Raw genomic sequence first — 24,223 nt, forward strand, 5'->3', positions numbered from 1 at the left:
GTTATTTATCTAAATTTGCCTCAGATTTATTCTTGAGTAAGTGTCTCATTTATTGCCTCTGTGAGTACAACACATGCTGTGCAGCACTCTCTGATAAGCCTACATTGCTCGCCCACACGACAACAAAAGAGAGCATTTAGTGTTATCATTTTTGCCTCTGTAGACCAATGAGGATTGCCCAGACTCTTTACACAGTGTACCTCGTTTCAGCCAAAGAGAAAAAGAGAGAGAGAGAGAGATTACATATTTTTATCGTTTTTTGGGCGTGGGGAAACACATGGTGTTTCTATGTCAGGCCTAGACTGACGTATTTATTTATTTATTTAAAGAGTTTTATACAGCGCTGGCTAGACCCGGAGGTATCAGAGCGCTTTACATGAGGTTTCACAGAATTACAAGATTACCTCAGTTTCAATTGACATCAGTTGCTAGACAAACAATTACAAGAGCATAGAGAACGAGATAAGTGAGGTGTAGAGGGGAAGGGGGTAAGGGTAATGGGATGGGAGGGAGGTACGGCAGAAAGACGAAGGAAAGTCTGCCCAAAGTCCGGCTGGGTGGGTGATGGTCGAGGGGGAAGTCCCAAAACCCATCTCCTCTATAGCTATCAGGTAGCACCATCGGGCTTTGGCCAAGTGGCTAGGTCTCAATGGGAAACATTTAAAGAACATGGAGGGCAAAATAATGTGAGCCATGCCGTGTGCAGGCAGGCACGTATGTCGGTCCCTGTTACGTGTACCCATGACGCAAAGAAGAATCCCAGATGTGTTCATGGAGGGGCCTGAACTGCTTATCTGTCTCCAGCATGTCCCTCTGGAGTCATCAGGAGGACATGCGTGGTGCTTTCTCAGAACAGCCAGGGCAGGCCCTGCACACTCACCACGTGCACAGAAGCCCAAGGGCCTGCATGGACAGATAGGCTTCAGCAGGAGCCTGATAAGAGACATTCAGGGCCTCCCTTGAGGAGAGGAGCTGTGTCTCACAGGAGGTGGGAGGGGAAGAGACAGCCAGCTTGGGAGCATCACAAAGACTGCTCAAAGCCTGCACTCAGCATCAACAGCCGGGGGGGGGGGGGGGAGTCCATGCAGTCTACTGACCAGAGCCAGTAGGGCGCTGCATAGAGGGAGGTGGCTGCTAGGTGCTATGGCCCTACACATGCAGCTGTCCAGTCACTCATGGACGACACCATATGCTCCCCACATAGGATCACAACAAACGCAACACTCCGCCAGCTGCTAGAAGCCCCAAGCACTCGCCTCTCACCTTCTCCTGGGCAGAAGGGTAAGATGGGCCCAGTCAATTGGTTCTTGTGCCGTCATGGCAACAACCTACCAAGCACTCGCCTCTCCCCTCCGCATGTGCACTGTGTCAGTCCAGCTAGGTTTCAAACCATGACCCGACTGCGCAACGTTCGCCTTTGTGGGCATGAGAGAGGCTTGGAGGCGTAAAGCATTCCTTAAACCTATGGCCTCTTCCAGCCTAGCAGGAGTAGGTGACATCTGAGCCTTTAAAGATTTGTATTTTTGGCTCTGGCTGTCAAGCTGAACTCCGGTTCACTTCTTTCTCGTTCATGAGGTGTATTCAAACACAGAACACAGACATCTGTCTTTAAAAAGCTGCATAACTACTGATCATGTCAATACCCCCGTCCTTGCCCACTTGGCATCATTTTACACATATGGCGGCATCTCCAACTTGCCCACGTCGATAAAGAGATTTGTTGTATATTTGTACTTCATTCAATATGGCTACTTGGTGTCAGTAGTCCTTTCTTAATGTTTCTATCTTACCAATCTCCCATAGTACCTAAGAGTGTTCTATCTGGTATGTGAGGATTTCAGCCTTGGCAGTTGATGGTCTGGTCAGCTGTGAGGTTGACTGCTCTGCTGTCTTATCTTGTATAACTTAACAAAGCTATCTTAATAACCTGAAGACGTGTCCTGCTGCCTACCTAAAGTACTTACAACAAGATTATTGGCCCTTCGCTGATTACCCTTCTAATAGTGTGACATACCCTGCTCCACTGCCCCTCTGGCTAGGTCGGTGCTAGGTAGCTGCCTATATGTTTTAATCCCAACTATAATTAACAAATGTGTGTGTCTATCTCTCACACCTCCTCCATGACACTACTAGGCGCTGGATCCCAGGAGCACCTCTGTGATCACTCACACCTGACACCAAAACGCTTCCCACATAGGCTCATAACAAAGACAGGGTTCCTCTAGTAAGCAAGCAGTCCCCAAAGGTGTCATGTGCTACCTATTGAAAATGTGCTTCGACCCGCCATGCTGGGGTACAAAGCGCTATATAAATGGTACAATACATCTCTCTCTTCCTTCCACCAGCCTCCCTTTAGCTCCTCACTGCCTTCTATGTGAAGGCGCTATACCCCAAAGGCCACAGGCGTTCCTTTCCTACTCACCAATATGCTTCCACGCTTAAAACAGGTGTTTAGCTCCCTCTAACCCACAAACGGTTGTACTATAGTAACAGGAAACACATTTTGAGAGCAAGGCAGTAAAAGTAATATGAAACAAAAAAAATAGGAACACAAAATTAATAATAAAACAAATTGAATAATAAATGAAAGGGAGTAAAGAAAATGAGTTGAAATGAAAATAAATGGATAAGAACAGGAGCACTCAGCCAGTAAAGCATAAGCAGGTGTAAAAGACACGTTTTAAGGGACAGCTCATCAGCTAAGTAGGCGAGAATCAAGGGAGAGGAGTGAGTTCCTGATGCTGGGAGCTGCCACTTGAGTCGATGCAGCGCCTGGGCCACTGAAAGGGGCAACTAAAGAGGCAATTATGGCAGGCTTCAGTCTCACCACATGAGCTTATGGCTGACTCACCACAAACCTCTCCATGACACTACTCCAGCCCCGGTCCCACCCTACTGATCAACTCCAGCCGCCGCCTGTCCCTAAGCACCTCATTCTAAAAGCACACTCTGGGCCTGAACACACACCACTCCTTGCTGAACCTAAGAAACCTCTCTACTGATGCAAACCAGCACATGCCTGAACCCCCTCCAACATTCTTAAGGTTCGCACTTCGAATGAACCTACACCGCCTCGTTCTTCAACACACCCTACGGCTGAATCTACATTGCAAACTTCATCCTCCGCCTCAACCGACAAGCATCAGTCTTAAACCACACGCTAGACTGAACTTACAACCTTCACCCATTGGCTGAACCTACAACCCTCATCCTATATCTAATCTTACAATCCTCACCCTATGGCTGAACCTACAAACCTCACCCTATATCTAAATTTACAATCCTCACCCTGTGGCTGAAACTACATCTTCACTAATCATGGGCGGAAAATTAGTTCTGCTCTCGGAATTTGCGGATTCTCGGCTATTTCGCGATCCGCGAATCTCGCGAAATTGTCCCAAAATCCGCAATGCACGAGTTGGCGATTTTTTTTTTGCTGGTTCGCGCTTCAAAAATACAATCTCGCGCGCGGGGCGTTGACTTAAAGTGATTCTAAGTTCGCCGAGTTCTTTACCTCCCGGTTTGCGTGCTCTGCGACATTTTGGATCTGGCTGCGTGATCTTGCGAGACTTTTCGACCGTGAGTATGTCATGGAGTCCCGCCATCTTACACTGCGAGACTTTGAGAACACGAATATGTCATAAGGGCCCGCGATCACATATTGCAAGAGTAAACAAAAGCGAATACGTAGATGCGACGCGCAGCTGACATCCGGCGGGAGATTTGAACAGCACGCTTTTTCGAAGTCGCAAAAATTCAAAGCCGCGGCGAAAAAAATCTCGTGAACTCGCAAAAATAAAAAATGCGCAATCTTACGAAAGTTCGCGTATTTTGCGAGCCGTGAATACGCTTTCGCGCGAATTCACGTACCACGAATTCACAAAATTCGCCCATAATTAATCTTCACCCTATGGCTGAACCTAGATCCCTCTCCCTATGGCTGAACATACAACCCTCACCCTATGGCTGAAACTACAACCCTCACCCAATGGCTGAACTAACAACTCTCATGCTTAAAAAACAATCCTCAACCCACAACCTTCTCACTTAAAGCCTACACTAGACCTCAAGCCTCAAGTGTCGTCCTTAAATCCAACCCTACATCTGATCCCAGAACCAGGACTCTTGAACCCTACCCCATGCCAAAACCCTTAAGCCCTTTCCCTCAACACCACCCTACACATAACCCACATCCCTTATACTCATCCTATGCCCAAACCCACAACGCTCACTCTTTATCTCATCCCAATATGCCGTGCATAACCTCTCGTTCTTACTACCAACCCTACACCCGAACACACACCTCATCAATCTCAAACCGCACTCTGTACATAAACCTACAAGTCTATGTTAACTCCCACATAAGTGTCACCTGTCTCAAGCTACTACCCCTCAGTCTTAAACTAAACCCCTACACAAGACCCTACACCAACTCAATACTAAACCCATTTGCACCTCATCATTCTCAAATCCAACCCTACTCTATAATACCTAAAATCTAAACCCCACATTGTACGTAAACCTACACCCCCACACTGATACGTTTAAAACTACGCTCCACCGTATGGGTAACCACCATCTTTCACTGTCCCTTGACCTCACCTACACAACCAGCATAATACTACTGCACATTCCATCAATATAAACATACCTATTATTTTTGTGGGGGAAAGAATGGCGTCAGTAACGTTAAAGTAATTCATGTCGAGAGGCTACATTACTACATTTGGTAATGTTCGATTCATTTTCAAGCTGGGCATCTTCAGTATACCTATAACATTTTATATTGTGCTTGATAAAACTTTTTTTGTGGTTTTCTGGCACTGTAAATAGCTAATTTAATCATTCAACTCATTGCTACTTGTCTTATTGCCTTTGGAAGGGTGAAACCCATCCAGAGTCATGTTGAGTACCATGCGTTGCTTGTAAATGCACACAAGTCTTAGCTTGAGGTGCATTAAAGCACTGCTTTAGCTTCCATCAGCCTGGGGATATTCTTGGGTTCCATCCCCCCTTGGGGCAGGGTTGATTTCCCAGCTGAGAACCGCCCATATCGAACAGGATTACTTTAGAAGCTTTTCCAGAGTCACCAGATGATCGTCCAGCTACCTTAGAAGTCATTTTCATGTCATCAGACATCACCAAGCTCCTAAAGTCATCGGTAAGCCATAGAACCCCAAGCCTGATTGTTTTCGCAGGATTTCAAAATCAGCATCCGATGACGTCAATAGAGGGGATTGACCCGCTGGACGGGAGGATGATTTAAAAGGAGTATCTGATGGCTTCTCAAGATGTGATTGTTTCTGATGATATGAGGATTCCTACTGATGACTTTACGATCACGTTTACCAATTGGGTTCACGTCTTATGGGAAAGTTGAACCTGCTGTACGTTTTCAGAACTATCTATTGTTACTTAATATTTTAGGGGGAGAAAGAAAAAAAGAAAAAAAAATACATGCTATTTAATACTCATGAATATATAAAAAACCTCCACACAGATTTGAGAAAAAAAGAATTTGGCACAAAGATAAACACAGTGCCATCCTGAAGAACTTAGTCCATTGGTGGCCCTCAAGCCATACAGAGTCACCTCTGCCTCCTTGGTCCTTAGTAGCGTAGACGGCATCTTCCAACTCACGATTATGGCACATCTGCGCCCCCAATTTTTGTCCATTTTCAGAACCTTACAGATGGACCAGTTTTGTGGAAAAAGTCGCGTAACAAACCTATCGCAGGGAAGAACAAATTCTCTCTGGACTTCATTAAACCAGAGAGGTGATTTATCTTGAAGAAGCTGACGGACCACAATCAGAACCTTCTGAGCCCAGGCTTTGCCCACATAACGGCTAAATATCTGGTGAAGACAATGCTCCTAAAAGCGAAGCGCAACAACAGATTCTTTGTATCCCGAACACTGAGCAACAGGGCCAGCAAATTTCTCTTTTTGGCATCTTTAATCACCTTAAGCCTGACTTTTGGCCAAGTAAGATTTTGTAAATCTTATGAGCCAGCCACGTGTGTCCTTCGCCATGCACAGATGCTAAACCGAAAAAAATATGGTCACATTTATGAAAAAATAAGCGACTGGCATGCTACCCCATTGCTGCCCAATGATAGCATTTGAAATTGGGAAAGGCCCAATCACCTTGCTTCAAGAGCAATGATATATTACGAATGGTCCTTCTTGCTCCTCGATTACCCTTAACAGCGTCATCCAAGAGACGGAAGAAGCTGAGGACTGATAAACAGAGAAATTTGGGGAGTATATTTATTTTAGCTGGATTGCAGTGATCCACTAAGCTGAGTGGCAGCTGGAGCAGATTATGCATTCTGTTTGTGCATTCTTTGACAAAGGTATCATAATTAATACGAAAAAATCTGGCCAACATTTCCACATATTCTGATGCCAGGATAAACAGTTTTTGGAACAACGTGGCTCTCCTGAGTGTCCAATCTGTGAGTCAACATATTTGCATTTCAGCCAGGTTTAAATTAGAGACAGATAGTTTCCCTAATCACCCATCTACATTGGTTGTGATCACGGCTTCACTGATATCAGAAGATTCGACTGCAACATCCTCAGAACATGCCAACATTTTGACCTCTACTCTATCAACACTCGAGATTTTTACTTTGCATTTTTAAGATGCATCGCAGATCGTGTTCTACTGATATATGGCATTTATCCAGTACGGTTTAGTCATAATATCTTGGCAGACATCAAGCGACAAAACAATCAATACAGAATATTAATTATATGAAAATTGGGCATTCTAGGCAATTCTCTCAGTATTTGGCAATGGAGTTATGGGGCAGGGAAATGCAATGGTGACCGTTAAGGGGCTGATTTAGAGTTTAGCAGATAGGGTAATCCGAAACAGTAATGGTGGCGCATCCTGTCCATCCATCCTCGGTCCGCATATGATGGTGGTGCTCTGTAGTCATGGAGATCAAAGCTGGGCTGGCGGCCATCTCTCAATATACACCAAACACTAAATCTGCCACTAAGTCAACAAAATGGCCACTAAGTCAACAAAATGGCAAGTTCTGTGGCAGTCTGTATTATCTGCTATCCTGACCTTCTGACTTGAATTGTGCAAAACTATGAATTCAGGTGCTTCACAACTTCAGATCCTTTCTAAACGTTGCCAAGTGCAGATAATTGTTTTAAATTTTTAAATGTTTTTTTTTTAATTTGTTTAAAATTTGTTTTTGATTTCTGTTCTGGTATACTACCAATAAAACAGATTTAATACTAAAAAGAGGCAGCATCAGCAGCCCACCAGTGAAACAGTAAGCCTTTCCTTAGGCTGTGAGGAGCTGCAAAGAGCAGCAGCTGGACCTCCGACACTAAGCAGTTGCCTCTCCCACCCAGGGCGGGACTGGCCAAACCGGGCAGCGGGCATTTCACTGGGATGCTGGGGGCATGTTTTGCAGCAGTGGGGGCCAGTTTTGTTACTTGGGTCCAGTTTTTCAACGATGCTGCAATATTGTCCCCCAGTAACAAAAGCAGCAGTGCGTCAGACCTGCACCACCATACTTTCGGGAGGTGGTCTGACAAAATTGCAAGGGCTGCTTTGAGCTCCCAGCCGGCCCTGCTCCCACTGCGGCAGATTCTCTACATAGAGCCTGCATCCCACTCCATACTGTATTTCACGAGCTCCCTTTCTGCTCTGCTAAAACCTCTCTTTCCCTGAGTAACCCTCTCACCATCCCAAAACTAGAGCTCCCTTCTACCTCATCCCACACTACTTGCCCTCTTCCAGACCCCTTTTCATATCTTTGTATGTTAAATGGCATGATATCCTGTAGATAGAAATCATCTAGGTGTGTTATGTATCACTTTGGCGAAGTTGTGAGCTTTTGCCAGTCTTTGCTTAGGGCGAAGTTTCTTAACTTCACAACCAAAGGGTGACCCTCTCAGTCGAACACAGCTTGGTTCCAGTGGCACAGTGAGCACAGGACCTATGCCTAGGCACACCCTTAGCACTTAGAGTGGCAAATCAAACACACAAAAGGTGACGGGATGAAATCTTGCAATTTGTCTATTCACTGGCAATTGCCCAGTGAAGCATTCCAACCCACCCAGTGATTGTGGGCAAATCACTTAGGGCCAGATGTAGGTAATCCCAGATTTCCGATTCTTAAATACCGAATCATACCGATTCGGTATTTAAGAACTGGCAATCGGGATGTAGGTAATTTTACCGATTTAATTACCGAATCGGTATGATTCGGTAATTACCGAATTGGTATTTTAACATGCCCCTACATCCCAAACTCCAAATACCGGTCGGTAATGGCCGAAATCTGCCGTTGCCGACCGGTATTTGCCTATCTACATCTGGCCTACCTACATCTGGCCCTTAATCTCCCTTTGTCTACAAACAAAAAAGTCTCCTTTTGTAACGTCACTGGTGCTCACGTAAAGCACTCCAATACCTTCAGGTCGAGTTTGAGCCTCTGTTTAGAGCCAGCCACATGCAATTGAGACTTGACCCTCCTCCAATAGAAACAGTCCAGTCCGAACCGCCAGGCTAGGCCCTCCCAAAACCAGAACACAAGCAACCCAAGACGGGTTTCTGCCTGATTGGGGCTCTTCCGTCGGCTGTAGCTTGGTTCTAGTGGCCCCGTGAAAACGGGGCCCACATCTGGCCTACCTTTGCCACCTTAGTTTGGACCCAGCCATATGCAAATTAGTCTTGACCCTGCTCCAATCGGAACAGTCCAGTCCGAACCACCAGCGAAGGTCCTCCCTGAACCAGAACACATGCAACCGAAAAACAACGGGTTGGAATGCCATCCGAGCAATTGTCAGTGGTTAGACTTATTGCAATCATCCTCCCATCGCCTTTTGTGTGTTTTGATATTAGATTTTTGTGCTCTGTCCTAGTTTCTCCGCAGGGCTGTATGCAAGGCTGGGTTTTTCAGTGATTTTGAAGCCTTGTGACAGCTCCAAGTAAAACAGTCCAAAACACGCCCAACCTACAACAGCAGAGAAGAATTAATTTGTGGAATTCCACCCCGCCTGATTCCAAGTAGTTTGGATTTTTCATAAGTTTTTCCATGTGTGAGAGAACTTGACTCTATTTGTAGCAGTAATATTAGCTGGGGGAAGGGGGGGGAAGAGGAATAAAATAAAAAATAAAAAAAAATCAATAAAAAAAAAAAATCGCATGAAATCTTTTTGTTTTCTAATGGGGGCGCAAACAATGCTCTCCTTCGAGAAAAAGTCATTCCCTTCCTGTCCCTACTTTCTCCTACCCCCTCCCTCACCTGTCACCCCACCCACATTTTATACCTATTCAAAGCAGGTGCTAAATGTAAGCGGCAAAATGCCATGGAATAGTGAATTCTGGGCGGTTTAAGTCTACAAAAATTGACCAAAAGGGTAAATGCCCAATCCATGCAGTTTTACTCGTAACTACACGATACTTGTGCAAATACTTAACCCTAGCAGCAAAACAGCCAGAAGCGGAGATGTTGAAACAGCCAAACAGAGGGACGGACTGGCAGACAGGCCTAGATAATCAGAAAAGGTTTAAGTAAAAGTATCAGCCAGCCTGGGGAGGGGCGGAAAGTGTTCTGCGGGTAGGGGGCAGCGGATAGGGGCGGGCCCACAATTGTATGGCACCCCGTTCCATGTGGCATCATCAGCCAGTTTGTGTTTTATACAAATCCAACAATACTTTGCAAGCTGGGATCTCTATGCAGATATTACAAGGTCCAGAATACGATTGTAAAAGTCACAAAACTCGTTAACTTTATGTAAAAATGAGTTGCGAGAAACTTTATTATCTTTGCTCTTGAACCACAGATCTCACCTAATTGGAGGATTTAACCTATGTTTTTGTGAGGTAAACCAATTATCATTTGCATACACCCTCACAGTAAAACTGATGGGACATAGTTCTAATTCAACTTATAGTCTCATTTGGCATTTAATTTCACTTTTGTTTTATTATTTTGTATGCTGCACAAATCTCAATATATTTTACTTTATACCAATAGTTAGCTCTGTAAATAATACACCTAGAATGCCAGTGCTTGACCGATCAGGGATGGCTAGTCCTAACCTCCAAACTGAGTACATAACATATAAGGGCGTTAAATGGTAAAATATAAATCAAAGCAACTTTGATGACATATTCTCACAGTCACCCTATACAAGGTCACTTTGGGGGATATGCATGTTGGATATCACAAGGAATTTAGAAACACTTTTTACTCAAAAAGTTGGATATACTTTAGAATGAACAAACAGGCTCAAATTGACGTTCTCCTTAAAACATTACAGCCTTGAGAAAGCCTCAGGCCACACAGACTCACAGGGGGCGAAACAAGTGTCAGCTGATTTGGAAGTGTGAACAACTAAAATGACACACTGAAATTTCAAGAGATAAATTTAAGGAGAATAAAAGAACTATCAAAGAAAAAGGCTATATTTGCAAACCTTATTCACAAAAGAACTTTCCGTGTGACTATATAAGACTATGATTTTTTCTTGAACTTTGCGTGGATACACTCAGCATCCATCCGCACTCAAATTTCATGCCCAACACAGGCACTCGGCTTCCAACCCTCACACACAGGTGCCTAGAATCCCAATGACAAGGACCTGGGTTTAGACTCCCAAAATCATTACCCATGCATATGGGCTCAAACTCCAGACAGTTCATGCTGTTGAGCCCAGACAATGTCGATCAAGAAACCAAGGCCCAGACGAACAGGCCTGAACTCCATGTTCAGAAGCTCTGACCCTAAACTGGCCACTAACCCCAACTTCCAATATAGGCCTAATCTTCAACCCAGCTCCTACCCAACACCATATCCCAGAACATAATCTAAATGTCCAGATATCCGAGCCGGGCCTAGGCTTCCATATGCACCATTTGCAGGCACTTGGTCAATCGCAGGTTCCGAGTCCTAAAATGCAGAGGTTTTAAATTATTTCATATCAAATAGATTAGGCTATTTGGAATGACTTATATTTGCATTCAGGCACTTGCCGCCATTTGTTTATAATGGATAAAAGAAACTGCAGTAGCCAGAAATCAAAAGAAAAAGACAAGACTTACTACTATCTAACAAGTGGAACACACAACTCCTTCCCTCAGCTGAATCTTTCTGATAGATATTCAGCTACTCACAAATTCTCCAGCAATGCACCTACTGACAGAGTGTCCTCAACCGCTCGCCTGCATGAGTTAATTTGCTTGCAGCTGCCTTCTCACCAATAAGTAGGTCATTTGCAGACATTAACAGTTTCCCTCAACCGACATTCGTCAACTGAAAAACCAAGCCACTTCTCAGACACTAAACTGCTCTTCCCTTACCTCCGTAAACCACCTACAAACACTTGATTACTCATAATGTTCCTGGCCCTCAAACACCAAACCAGTGCTATTCTGTTATTTTCATAGCTACCCTAACCTTCTGTTGCAGACAGCCACAACCTCACAGCTTCCTTTACCCGCAATCTCTTACCTAGACCCTGTTCCTCCAAGGTTAACTTTTCAACATATGCTCATCTGCAAATACCCATCAGTTACAACTTCACTCTGCATTTATTTAGCCTCTCTCACATATTCACCTCCATACTGTCATAGCTTCCTTTGCCTGCAGTTATTATTATGCTGACACTAAATCGCTTCAAACTTTTCCATCAACTGATCACCTATTAACATTTTCCAATTTCTCCAAACTTCAATTTTTGACCTACAATCACTCACAGGGTCCCTACCTCCATTACTCACCTGCTTATACTTGCCACTCACAGCTTCAATGAGTCAGTTACTACAGGCCCCATCTATAGTCACAGCTCCACTGGCCCACTGTTGTTTACTTGTACCATGTTCTAGTATCGTCTCCCAGAAAATACCAACCACAGTGCCTCTTACCATGAATTCACCATCTCACCATTTAACTTCATCGACACCTGTCCTTCTCACAAATAGCCATACCTTCAACACTATTTTTCTGGGTAAAGAATAGATGAAACTCAAATGTTGATACTGTAAGGTAGGACCAAAACCAGAGTTTTGACATGAGTGAGAGTGTGGCAGCCGGTGCTGGTGGTGCACATCGAAGATCTGGAATGAAGAGGATAAAGTGTATGTTGGCCTCTAGAAATGCACTGCTCCTGAAGTAGTCATAAAATCACTGTGGAGTAATGTGTACTTCTTCTGAAGTTGCCAAACAATCTTCCCAGAGCAGTCCACACTCATCCTGAAGGTGTTAAAGACTCAGCATAGAGTAATCCACACTCATGCTGAAGTTTTGGTCCAATCATCCTGGAGGAATATCAGACATTATAGCGGATGTCATTACCACTCATACAATACATGGCGCGGACCTTTACATCATGTTGCATCGTGGAACTTTACCATGCATTTTTGTGGATATATATCTAGATAAATAGATTAAAAAACAAGGGTTAAAGAGTGAATTTAAAGTTAGGTGAAAATGTAAGTAACACTTTAAAAAAAAATACTGAAATTCACCAGTTATAGTTAAAAGAAGGAGCTATAACTTTTGCACTCGCCGTATGCAGTGATGTCATTAATTAAGTCAGAAATCATCAGTGAAATTCTCAATGATATCACAGAACATGGCATGAGTGATGTAATATGTGAGGTCATATGAGAGGTCATAAGCAGTGAACTGTTAGTGCACAAGTTACAGTTACTTCCTTTAAGTATAACAGGTGAATTTCAGTTTTAGTTTTTTTTTTGTTTAAAATGTTAGATTTAACTTACATTTTCATCTAACTATAACGTCATTTTTACCTTTGTTTTTTTCCCCAGTGAATTTCAGCAATGTTTTTTTAACGTAAAGTAATAGGTTATTACCATACCCAAACATTTGCGGACGGCCAAACTCCCCCAGCTAGGCCAGGTCCCGCATCCAACTATCCGTATGTGGCCGACAACTCCACCCTGCACAGCTTTTGGTTGTATGAGGTTTGGAGTTGGCCACAGGGCCCGACCTGCCCTGTAGAGAACCCACTCGCTTTTAAAAATTTGTATATCCTGTAGAACACTTGCTGGAATAAGGGGGTTGTGCTTGCTCCTGCAATAGTCCTGCAAGACCCTAACAACCCACAGTTATTCTTTTTTGGGCCCATACAAGGTCTAGGGGGTCAGTGTAGCTCTACCCTACCCCCTTATACCTTCTTTTTTATGCAAAGGGCAAGGGAGGGTGGGGTGGGTAATCCCGAAGTCCTGGCATGGCAGCCGCAATATTGTTTTCTGCTTGCGGGCAGCGGATAAGAGTGCGAGCTCCCTTGGGACTCGCAGAAGACTGTTGTACCAGTGGGAGCAAAGCAGCAGACAGGAAAAGAAATCCAGCTTAGCCAATAATCTTGTTCTAACTTTTAAGGTTGCGTGCCTGTGGGGCTCCCACAGGAGTCCCACAAACCCAATTGCCCAGATACCTTTAAATTCTTAACCTTAATTTCTAATTTCTCAAAAACTACAGAACGAATTTACACCAAATCATAAAAAGCACACTTTCTGGGTGAAGATCTAGCTTTCTGGCAAATTTGATGCACATCTGTTCAGCTGATTAAACTGTAGCCATGTTTAAAAATTCCTATAGAAATTGCGCTTTGACCCCCACTCTTTTTCCTCAGCCCGCTTGACAGATCTCCCCAAAACTTCCTTCCAGGGAGAAGCTGAAGGGGATGAATATTGTTTAGGGAAAGATGTGCGAAGATTTGTCAAATAATGCCAAAGGTATTAACAAAATAGAAAATCTGTTTCCTATAGTAACTAGGTTCTAAGTAGAACTACACAGAGGTGAACACCACTGAGTAATTATTGTGTGTGTGTGTATGTGTGTGCGTGTGTATACAGACACACACACACTTTTTTTAGGGGAGACCCTTGAACCCTCTTTACATACATATATTTTACCTCTAGCTACCACTAAACCCTAAAATTAATGTTACCACCCTTTACCTCTACACACCCAAAAACACTAAAGGTACCCTTACCTCTGTCACCTGAATCCTAAAAGTAAACTTACGTAAAATTGCCCTTACCTCCCTTTTCCAAGTTCCAAACCCGATATTCACCCTTATCCCCCTTAATCACTACCCACACCCTAAACTCTAAAAATAAACCCTTACTTCCCTTGACCTCTACATGCACCTTTATTTCTCTTTAAAAAATTATAATTATATTTTAAAAAATACTTACCTGCGAGGAAAAGTACTAACTGGCAAAGGATATGTGATAAAAATCTATACCCTGTACTTACTTACGTGGCACTTACCTGTGTGTTCAAAACTGTGTGGTGAAGATTTCTCCAAGAGTAATCCACTAAAGTTGTCAATTAGAGTTCCTTGAGTAGTAAACTATTATCACACACTTTCAGGTGAAGTAATCACAACTCCATCCTCTAGTAGATGTTGTGATGACTCTGGAGTCACATAATTTAAGCATTTCGCCCTATGCACATACTGCAGGGTGGTCTGGGATGCCCTGCTCAGGCCATTACTAAAAGAGAGCTGCTGGAGTCATAAGGTGACTTCAGACAGACTCCATGAAGATCTTCCTTTTGACTTGGGAGGGTGGTGAACTTCAGCCAGAGGGGCTGGAGGAGATCAGTGACCTGGTCAGTGACTGACCCTGCTTCAGCCCCCCTTCCAGAGTTGGGTACAATCCTCCCTCCCATACACTGATGCTTCAGACCCCAGGAGGGGGCGGACTTGGGGTCCCTGGCTGTGGCCCTGGAGGCCCCAGGAGCAGGAGGGGCTAGGGGTCCCTGGCTGTGGCCCTGGAGGCCCCAGGAGCAGGAGGGGCTAGGGGTCCCTGGCTGTGGCCCTGGAGGCCTCGGACCCCTGGTGCAGGAGGGGCATGGTGTCCCTGGGGTCCCTGGCTGTGGCCCTGGAGGTCCCTGGGACCCTAGGAGCAGGAGGGACAGGAGCAGCAGGAGCAGGGGGTGCTTGGGGTCCCTGGCTGTGGCCCTGGAGGTCCCTGGGACCCTAGGAGCAGGAGGGGCTTTGGGTCCCTGGCTGTGGTCTTGGGGGCCCCATGGAGCCTAGGAGCAGGAGGGGCAGGAGGGGCTTGGGGTCCCTGGCTGTGGCCCTGGAGGCCCCAGGTTCCCCAGGAGCAGGAGGGATTTGGGGTCCCTGTTTGTGGCCCTGGAGGCCTCAGGGACCCAGGTGCAGGAGGGGCATGGGGTACCTGGCTGTGGCCCTGTGATCCCTGGCTGTGGCCCTGTGGCCCCCTGGGCCCCTAGGAGCAGGAGGTACAGGAGCAGGAGGGGCTTGGAGTCCCTTGCTGTGGCCCCGAAGGCCCCAGGAGCAGGAGGGACAGGAGCAGGAGGTGCTTAGGGTCCCTGGCTGTGGCCCTGGGGGTCCCTGGGACACTAGGAGCAGGAGGGGCAAGAGCAGGGGGTTCTTGGGGTCCCTGGTTGTGGCCCTGGAGGCCTCAGGGACCCAGGTGCAGGAAGGGTATGGGGTTCCTGGCTGTAGCAGGGGGTACTTGGGGCCCCTGGCTGTGGCCTCAGGGACCCCAGGAGCAGGAGGGGGCCCTGGCTGTAGCAGGGGGTGCTTGGGGCCCCTGGCTGTAGCAGGAGGGCCTTGGGGCCCCTGGCTGCGTCCCTGAAGGCCCCAGGGCCCCAGCCCAGCTCCAGGGGGCGGGCCCTGCCTGTAGGGAGGTTGAGGGCCCCTCGGCCCCCTCTAGGGCTCACCTGTCCCCTCCAGGGCGGCGCTGATTGGCTCCTTTCTCTCTCCGGGGCATGAGGCTGGAATTAAGGCAGTGTGGGCCCGGCGCGCCCTCTGACCCGGAAGCGGAAGCGCCGCGGCCGCCATCTTAGAAACACCTGTGAAGGGAGAGGCTGAGAGGGAGCCGGAGCCGGGCCGAGGGGCCGCAGGGCCTGCAGGCGGGACTGGAGGGGGGAGGAGGCCCGGGGAGGCCGGGGAAGAGATGGAGGCCCGTGGGAGGGTGGAGGAGAGATGGAGGAGGCCCACGGGAGGCCTAGGGATGGAGGCCCCGGGGCTGGGCCTCGAGCATACATGCCAACATTTCAACTTCGATAAGAGGGAGAAATATGCGTGGGTGCAAAGACCTGAATAGCGCGTAACACGAAGCGGGTCAGGCGTAACACAAAATGGATCGCAGGAGTAACTGGGAGAGATGTTTTTTTACCATCTTCAAGAAATAACTTCTGTTTTATAGAAATAGGTCATACATACACCTGTAAGTAGAATGTAGCATGCTCTCTTCCAGGAAGAGAGTCATATGTATTAATTTCATCAATGCATGAAAAGTCTGCTGAAAGTACACTACCATCCATTACACAGGAGACAGGCACTGCAGAATGTGTGTGATCACACGTTATACAGAAGACATTCACTGCCAGAAGTGCATTACAACACATTATGCAGCAGGCAGACATTGCCAAAGGTGCACTACCACACATTATGCAGCAGGCAGACATTGCCAAAGGTGCACTACCACACATTATGCAGCAGACAGACATTGCCAAAAGTGCACTACTACCACACATTATGCAGCAGTCAGTAATGAGGGTAGCATCAGTTCTTTGCATTGGGTTGCTGAAGAGAACCACTACGTCTCCTGGATACTCGGCATTATCTGAGGGGCCCCAGACTGATTTTGTCGGTAGGGATCAACCCACGGACTCTTCTACAAGATGGTCGGAGCAGTACCAGTGTTGCGCTGAAACACCCCCAATAAAACCACCTATCCCAGCACAGTAGCATTTCTGTAGTTGATGCCCTTCCGAGCAGGTAGAGTACGCTAGCAGAAGGAAAAACAGTAAAGTCCCGAAGAACTGTTATTTTCTGTAATCAGGGCCAATGTCTGTAGTAACTTTTCTTTTACCGTGTTTTCCGTGATTGAAAGTTTCACCTGCATGCCCCAATGATTGTTTGAGAGGGAATGTTGCGACAGACTGCTTTGGGGCATGGGAAGGAAACAAATGTAGCTGCATCCTTTGTGCATAAGGAGCCCTATTTTTGTACGGTACAAATGCGCCATTCCCAGTTTATCGCACAATCTGCATATTTAAGAAAAATCTACTCCTCGCTACTACTTTGTTTGTGCGCAGGTGTGTTCTTTTTGTGCGTTACCCAGGCTGGGGCAAAAAGCACCCACCTGAAGTGCTGTGACTCATCTCTCCGGTGTAATATTCGGAGGTGGTAGACTGGAAGAGCTACCAATGAGTCAACACAATGTTCACACGATCGTTCATTGACGTCAGAGTGACAACCACTGGTAAAATCCTACAAAAAACAGAAACAATACTAGGGCTGTGAACGTGCTACTTGTAATATTTTTTTGTTGGAAACATGGTATTTGTAATATTGTTTATAAGTTTTTTTTTATTTCTCTGTTATTATTTAGCTCACATCTTATAATGTATCATTGGCACTTTATGTTAATATAAAGGTTTTTGATTGGTTATCATTATTAGTTTAACTTTGAAAGATGTAAAAAAGAGTTACAATTGTCAGGTTTGTTAACGATGCACCCTCATTTGTGAAGGAGGCCGCAGCCTGCAAGGGGTTAACCAGAGCCGGTACACAGCGGCCTGCCCTCGCCTCCCGTGCAACATCGGAAAACACAAAACCTCCGCCGTAGCCTTCACACACTTCTCAATTAACAACATGGAGCAGGGGACGCCGCCGAGCCTTTTAGGACTCGGAGGCTGCAGGAAAATACATTTGTTTCTGGAGTCCTGAACCCTGGGCCAGCCCAAGCTCACTTCTATACCAATAGCTTTTGGCCTGGCTCAGGCAAGAATATATTCACAACTACGGGATGTGGGGAGGAAAACAAATGTGGAGAGCCAACGTAACTTTGAGCTCTCCGTTTAGCTCAACTTTGAGTTATATTAAGCACCAGAAGCAGTTCATTGTGTAATCCCTGTGGAATCGGGTTTCTGGATGCTTAAATCGGGAGGCGGGAGACTAGCCTTGAAATCGGTAGTCTCCCTCTTGAATCGGGAGGGTTGGCATGTCTGGCCTCGAGCCCTGCAGGTGGGACTGGAGGCGCCGCGGGGGTGAGACGGAGGAGGCCGGGGAAGAGATGGAGGCCCGTGGGATGAGGCCTAGGGATGGGGGCTCCGGGGTAGAAGGCCCTGGGAGGTCAGAAGCAGCCCAGGGTGTCTCAGGCGTTGATTTATTTCTGTTGCTTTGGTGGAGGCTGCAGGTACCCTGCTGTTAGGTAAGTTTACAAAGCGTGCACTCATTTTCAACTCATTGTCACCGTCAAACTTCTAATTTCTGAGAATGGCCCATTGACTTCCTGCCATAGGTACATTCTTCACAAGAGGCCCCGAGCTTGAGCCTCTGAAGCGGCCCCACCGTGCAGACTGGCCTGAGAGGCAGCTCTGTCAATGGGAAGAAGAAAACGACAGAGCACACGCGCGTGGAAATACACTCCCAGGCCTGTGAGGATGAAATGTTTGCTCTTGTGTTTGAGAGTCCTCCATTTATTGCAGTATTATCCCTCTACCTGTGTCTGGTACTCTTTTGTAACATGCACACACCACTTTTGTCTTGTAACACATTGTTTGCTACCTCTCACATTTTGTTTGCTTTTGATACTTGCACAAGTGCCACAACTGCCTACGTAACCTTGTGTTTGAGTGTCTGCCATTTATTGCAGTATTATACCTCTACTTGTACTTTGTACACTTTTTGTAACCTGCACACGTCACTTTTTCCTCCTGTAATGCACCGTTTGCTCCTCTTGTATTTTGTTCGCTCACGATTGCCACTTTTGCCTCATGTAACTTAACATTTGCTTTTGTAATTTGTTCACTTGTAATGTTCTCATGTATCAGTTCTGTTCCTATTGTGAAGCGCTCTGACACCTTCGGGTAAAGTCTGCGCTATATAAAAACGCATAAATAAATAAATGAAACTCCTTGGTGGACACGCCCAACCACCAACACCTCGTAACCCCTCCTATACTCCACACGCCGCACCTACCCAGTATATCCGCAGGACAAGCATTCCACACGTATCCAACAATGGCCTGTAACCTCGAAACTACTTATAACGCCACGGAACGCTACACTTCCACCTAGCAACCTTTATAATACCAGCCATTGCTTCCAGCATACACAGCTGCTATCTGTCAGCCACACATTGGAAAGGCAACATTCATATAACGTATAGCATAAAAACATCACAGCCAGCTTTCACATCTTCACCCTAATAATACAGTAACCACAACCTATTTTAACAAGCATTTGCAATGCCATAGGTCTCACATTTACACAAGTTTAAGCTATTGGCATTGTAAATGACAAAGCCTATTATTTTTGTTTTTTTAAACATAAAAATAAGGCCTTGTCATTTACAGTGCCAATACATTAAACTTGCGTAAATGCGATACCTATTGCATTGCAAATGCTTGTTTAAACTTGTGGGGTCTAGACTCACCCGTGGTCTATGGCTGCAGACAAACACGCAGTACAGATACAGAGTGCACACAGTCAGTCACACAGAAAATCTTCACCCCATTCGAACCCCGCAGATACTGGGTAAATGCAGATGAATGGACCCAGGCGCAGAGAAACAAAACCTAATGCGCACCAAAACAGCAGCGAAAACACACAGCAGGTACAGAGCAAAGACAAACAGTGTACGAAGGGTGATGTGATCGAGAGAGGTGCCAGGCACTTTCTGCCCGCAGATTGGTGCATGTAGAGGGATGGATGGCAATAAAGGTGCCAAATACAGTGTGCATGCGTGGAGACACTGTAGGAGGAGATAGGGGTCCCAGCGAACAGTGTGTCCAATGAGGGGAAGGGGAGCCTGGAGAGGTACCACGTACTGAATGGGTGCACACAAAAGGTCAAAGGGAGGAGAATCGAGAAGTTCCAGAGTCTGTGTGCATGCAGAGGGACATAGGAGAAGGTATATAATATGGGTGACAGGCGGTGTGTGCATAACTGGAGACCGGCTTCCGAGAGAATGATGGGCACTGAATGGTCACACGAAGGGACAGGGGTGCATCTCATAAAAGCTTCAGTCCACTTTTAGAGGGGTCCCAGGCACCGAGAGTGCGCCCACGGAAACGTGGGGTCTGCCTTGCCTTGAGTGTACGAATTCAGGGAATGTGATACTTAAAGAGGTGCCAGACACTGAGATGTGGCGCGTAGGTGGACACGTAGAAAGCGGTCCAGAGAAGGACCATCCGCTAAAGCTCTCTTGCACATTGTAATAGCTGTAAAGAGCTAAGTCAACGCAACTTCTAAATAATGCTATACAAGGAGACCAGTTTCATAGATTCACAAAGTGAGATGGTTGCGCCGACGCAAAACATCGCTTGCCAGCAGACATCATACCTCAAACTTTTTGCTTGATATTTTTCACACAAATGCTCCGTTTGTGCTGGAATTTGTCCTTCATTTTTGCACCAACGTCCTATCTATTTTGAGAAAACTTCATGTATTGACTACACTAAACAAGCAGGAGCCTGTCCAATTATTCAATAAGAACTTATCTTTGATGATAATTATTTTGGAAATGTGATGCAGTTTCTGAGAATAGGACTAGCAGGAAAAAATACATTGTGGTGGCAAATGATACCTTGAAGAGGTGAACACAAAAAGAAATGGTTTCAATGTAAGTTTGATAATAATTAAAATCAATACCCAGTGACCTTTTTCGATAAAAGATCAGGGCTGTCATTCCTCTTACCCACACAAATCTCCATTTTGAGGCATCCAGAGTCTTGTGCCTAAACTGCAATTATAACCGATATATATATATAACTCACTCTGTAGGTTTTGCAATAGGTAAAAGCTAGTGAAAATCACATGTGTAAAAATCTAAAATTCTAAAAGCCTCAAAAGCATAAAAACATGCAGTGTTACGTCATTATTTCAATTCAATGTGCGTGAATTAGAATGACGCACTAATTACGAACTGGAGCGTCACAAGGGGCCCTGCAACCTCTGCGGTGCATGGGGACCACCGCCCCTCCCTCCATCCGAGCACTCCAGGGGGTCCCAATTTATCCTCAGGCTAAAGAATATCTGTCAAATATGGGAGACCAGGGGCTTCCCATAAACCTCTGCGGGGTGAGGAGGCACCATTTTACGAGATGCCACTGATTACGAGCTCGTAAAAATGCATCTGACAGTATAAGTATTTACAGGGACGTTGTTACCGCTCAGCTTTGCACGAGACTCACACCGGCATTGGTTTTTATTGCTACAACAGATTTCTTCGAAATGTTGGAAGACAACAGCATTTGAAAATTAACAATTTTAACCCCTGTACATTTTTCTGTAGCTTCCAGCTGAAAGTGCTCGGAGAAAGAATCAAAGTGCTAGCGGTGTAATAAATGAGTTAGTAGTGGCTTGGAGGAGGTAGTTTTCAAAAGAATGTAGCCACAGTCCTACAGGAGCCTGGCTTTCACAACAGCAGTGACAGCGAGCCGAATCTGGTAGTCAATGTGTGAAACATGCCATAATGTTTCCATTCATGCTACTGTAATGCTTCAGTAACCACAACACAAGACCATGGTGCTTCAAGTCTAGATGTAATGAGATGCTTCTACACCGCATTTCTTTCCAATTTACTTTCATTCGTGCACGTAAAGCCTCGGTGTACACTTTGTTGTTACTGTTGATAAAGCCATTATTTTATTAATTATTATTTTAAGCAGCGTACATAACTAGTTATTCGCTGTAATACTCTGATCCTTTACTTTGCCTGACTGTGGTTAAATTAATGGCCTATAAACAAGTTTGACGCATCTTATATATTTGTTCTCAGTAGAGCTCAGGCACATCTTTGGAAATCACACAAGCTGTTCATGGAGCAAAACGACTACGATCACACGTTGTGCACACTGTCAAAGTACATAAGCTGGGCTTTTGGACAGGACGCTGACTAATTAATCCAAGGACACAGAGCGGTTAGTTTGACAGAAATAAAGAGTAAAATACAGGCGGTGAAACAACTAGAACAAGCGCTCGCCATCTGTTTTCACTCAGCTGCTTGTTTATATTTGCATTGTGCTTTCACTGTAAGTGAAAGCGCTGTGCAAAAATAGCTGAGTGGAAACAGATGGCCCACATAAAGATAAGAAATTTCTTTGCGACAGCTGCAAAGCAGACGAACCTGTCCGGATCGACCGGACGAAAAGGAGAAAGGGCAGCGGCTACAAAACCCCATTTCCAATGGCAGGCCACCGTTTAGCATAAGCAGTGACGCCAGCCAATGAAAATGAGGGGCGGGGCTTCAAGTCCTTCTCAAATCTGATTTTTTACAAAATCTCTCACCCGGCGAGCAGCGCCAGGCGAGACCTAAAAAGCAAGATAAACAGTACACCACTAACACCAGATACAGATCACCTACAAAGCACACTCCCCCACACCTCTCAGGCGCACACAGTCAAACCAACACAACAAATCTACAGCCTTATCCTAGACAGCAGCAAACTCTACTCGTACAAGAATTCGTAACGGAAACGTTTAAAAAGGAGCACTACAGAGCCACTCAAATCGAACAGACATAGCTCAAATGCCTCAATCATACATGTGGAGTAGTGTGGCTCACTGGTTAGAGGCGGCAGGCCCGAGAGCAGAAGTCGGCCTGGGACCAGGGTTCAATTCCCGACGCGGCAGGGTCGTGGACCTTGGTCAGCGGACTCGATAATTCTCGCTTCGGTGCTTACTCTAATCAGGGGTTCCACTCGGCAACTCTGGGAATTAGCTTGCCTAATCTCCACAACGGCCCCACCAATTCCGGGGATGCCTGGCTCCACCTTGGGGACTCCCAGCAAGGGGAAAGCCAGGACGGGTTCCCCAGAGTTATACAGCACCAGGAGACCTATGGACGGGTAGCAGTGCACTTTACAAGCTCAAAAACATTTACATTTACATACATCCATACCATCAAACACAACCCCCTCCATAACCCCTACCTCCCAGCAACACCCCCGCTACCTTCGTCATCCAAAACTGCTTAACTCTGTTTTCACTTCAACGTTATGCAATCCTTAAAAAAGATGCACACACACCTCTCAAATCCCATCTCAATGCATCCAAAAATACAATGCCAGACCCTCTTGAGACCATCTACAAAAGTAAATAACAAAGCCTTCTTAAACTCTTACTCGTAAACTCCACTTAACATACATTCCACAAGCAATCCCAAAAAGGTTCTCACAAAAAAAATCCCACATCTTGCTGACTCATTGTACGGTCACACAACCCACCAAAACTCTGTGCAAAACACAATCAAAACATTTGCCACAACTCTGGTAACACTACAGCAACATATACTCCCATATCCAGCATGTCAGGCAAGTCACACCATTTGTCATCCAGTCAACTTCAACAACAATAATGCTAACTGCACACTGAACCCCTCAACCTGGACTCTGCCTCAGAAGTTCTACGCACCAACAAAAACCCTCTTCATCTCTTATTATTATGCCCTGAGCCAGACATACAGAAATGTAGCAGCGCAACCAATTTTCATGCAAATTTGCCTCCACCGAGAACCCTTCTTCAGCAATTCAGTATGTCAGTTACTAGCACATGTCAAAAGGCTAACACCTCATGTACAGAAAAGTCAAGGCCTAACTATTTTTCACATGAAACACCAAAGAGCGAAGCTCCGCGGACATAATCCTATATTAGTCTTATAAACCAACAAGTGTCATATCACTCATACTTCGCCGACCTACCACCCAATGCAAGCTCCCTAGTTAAACAACCCGCACCCTGCTGATCTACTGCAGCCTCACCATGACCCTCCAGTACATCGAACCAACAAGAACATTTTCGCTTATAACAACTGTTCCAGCACCTGGATACCCCTCGGGTGATTAGTCGTGCTTTACAAATCCATATAACATAACAACACACCCTATCAAAATGCATGTGCCAAAAAGCGTACATATGCCGTCAAAAAAGGGCAAACTTATGCAAGCACCAGACAATACTCCATACATTTCACATCCCTTAAAACACTAATAATCGTGTGTTTAAACACACACTAACCACCCTTCCTCTTGGAACTTTTCCTTAGAACCCCTCCACCATCTCTTAACTGTAACACCTCAATGACACCCACCATTTGTGGTCAACAGTACACCACATTACGCCTCACTATATTAGACCCCCCTAAAGTCTATCACCCCTAAATACTCATATTTCCTCATCACACCTTAAAAACACCTACACAATACTCCACCCAAAGTCTGTCAGTATCA

General features: G+C 45.7%; 1 protein-coding gene across 6 annotated transcripts in view; it reads right to left on the minus strand.

Annotated features, from left to right (window-relative positions):
* Positions 1-24,223, minus strand: part of SLC29A1 (solute carrier family 29 member 1 (Augustine blood group)) — a 471,283-nt gene that overhangs the window by 176,260 nt on the left and 270,800 nt on the right. The window contains exon 1 of one of the 6 annotated variants that reach the window (XM_078647308.1): positions 15,702-15,795. The exons of 4 other annotated variants lie outside the window; for them this stretch is intronic. The gene's annotated coding sequence lies outside the window, so the exon portion shown is untranslated. Of the gene's footprint in view, positions 1-14,279; positions 15,681-15,701; positions 15,796-24,223 lie in introns of those variants that run through there. One more of the 6 variants, XM_078647309.1, reaches the window with a different exon arrangement.

This window comes from Lissotriton helveticus, chromosome 6 (assembly GCF_964261635.1).
Source record: "Lissotriton helveticus chromosome 6, aLisHel1.1, whole genome shotgun sequence".
Lineage (NCBI taxonomy): Eukaryota > Metazoa > Chordata > Amphibia > Caudata > Salamandridae > Lissotriton > Lissotriton helveticus.